The sequence below is a fragment of the Prionailurus bengalensis genome, chromosome B1 (genome assembly GCF_016509475.1).
Source record: "Prionailurus bengalensis isolate Pbe53 chromosome B1, Fcat_Pben_1.1_paternal_pri, whole genome shotgun sequence".
Taxonomy (NCBI): domain Eukaryota; kingdom Metazoa; phylum Chordata; class Mammalia; order Carnivora; family Felidae; genus Prionailurus; species Prionailurus bengalensis.
Window position 1 is genome coordinate 71,644,255 of NC_057344.1, and position 1,981 is coordinate 71,646,235.

Genomic DNA, 1,981 nt, shown 5'->3' on the forward strand with positions numbered 1-1,981 from the left:
AATAAATAAATAAACTTAAAAAAATATTATGCAAGAGACTAACTGGTCAATGACAATTTTTGTCAAATGTCAAGATCCCAAAAGAAATGTATCAAATTATAATATTATATAATTTTAAATATGACAGATGTCTCCATATAAGCATAGTATCTATACTACTTACAAGTTATGTTAATTGCAGATTCGAGACTACAATAAAGTGTATGACATTCTCTTTTCAAGATTGAACACTAAATACATAAGGAATGTGGAGGTGTTGTGAACTGCCTCCATTTTTCCCCTGAAATGTATCCCCATATTCTTAACTTGAAATGCTCATCTTTAAATGCGTATTTTTTGAAGATGGCTATAGAAGGAGTATCTCCAGAAATTTACTGTCTAATGCCTGTATGTGGTTTTTGTATTTTTAAGACTGGTTTTTTTTTTCATTTTTAATGGATCAGTTATTTAATTAGGCTCCTTGTAAGAAATTTAGAACACCAATTTCTGACGATAAACTCCATTTGTGAGAGCGGAGTTAGCCCTGAAGTTGAGGAACAGCTTTAGTTTTGGCAGAATCTGTGAGTCCACAGCTCTTTGATCAACTTTGCACTGCTCTGTAATCTCCTATTTCTCTTTCTCCATGTCGAAGATCTCACCTTCCTGGTGTCTGGGTGTGTGCAGCTTCTTCCCTTTGGAGTGAGCATCAGAGAGACGTTTTGGAATTTTCCAACTGTTGATATCAATTTTGGTGGAAGTGGCAATCACCAGTTTCTGGGGTGTTCTACACAGAGGAACTCGATTGAGGGCCAGAGGACCAGTCACAAGTAGCAAACCACTGCTCCATTGCTTCAGGAAAACCACCCTCTTGCCTTTGTGGCTTCCAGGGAGGATGGTAAAAATGATCCCAGGAGTGATGTTAGCTCCCAGTTTTCTCACCTGCTGCCTGACAGGTTTTTTGCTGTGACTCAACAGCTTCTGAGCATACCTTCCGTAAGATAACGCCCAGGCAGTTTGTGAAGTTTAACCACTTTGCTGCCACCATGCTCGTCACCACGAAGTGACTTTGTGAGAGTAGCAAGAACCTTCTCCTTTTTCTTTTCAAGCCTGAATTTCGGTGTTGAATACTTCCCCTTGTACATGGCCTTTCTTGAATACGCAGAAGATCGGGAATATCTGCCACCTCCTCTGACTAGGACAGGGTTTTGGCTGCAGTGGGCCTTCCCCTTCTCTGGCGTTTTAGCCTTGAGGTTACCCTTCTTAACCTTGCCACCAACATCAGGCTTCTTGGCTTCAGGTTTCTTCTCCTTAGTATCTGGTTTGTCAGCTTTATCACTTGCCACCTTGCAAGATGGGAAAGAACTTGAGACCATGTCTTTTAACTGGTCAGCGCTATAGGAATGTCTGCAAGATCTGGACCAGTGACAACTGAAGACAATAAAAGGCTATATGGGAAAGCCAAAGACCAAAGACCAAAGACCAACCTCATCTTTGCAGGTTAGCCTGTACGTACCGTATCAGCATCTTATTAGTAAACCACCCCCAAACCGTAAGATATATGGATTTAATCTAATTTTCTCTGAGTTGCTACACAGAAGTACTTCACAGAGTGAAATTAGACACTTCATGGGATATTTTAAAACGTGGAGTAAGTACACTTGTTAAATCAATCAGCACCTGCTGTTACACACAGTTTAGTTGCCTAATAATAAATTAATTAAATTTGAATGTAAGACGCCTTCATCTTTCTGCACATTTATATGCTGAGAGTGTCAAGCCTGAGTGTGAATTCCAAAGGAAATACTGTCGCATATTTTTTTTTCCAGAGAATCAAAAGCTGCTTTTCCCATTCCTACTGTAAGCTGCTTTGAACACCATTCCCAACGAATGCGCCAATTTGGTGAAGGGTGTGAGCCAAGGCTTGCTGATTTCAAAGCCAGCTTGCATCACTGCAAATATTTCATTTCTGGTTTTTTGCACGCAGGATCAAAATGATGAAAGA

At 40.1% G+C, this 1,981-nt stretch overlaps 1 pseudogene; it reads right to left on the reverse strand.

Annotated features, from left to right (window-relative positions):
* Nucleotides 1-471: 471 nt before the first annotated feature.
* On the reverse strand, nt 472-1,352 carry LOC122468889 (annotated as a pseudogene).
* Nucleotides 1,353-1,981: the final 629 nt, after the last annotated feature.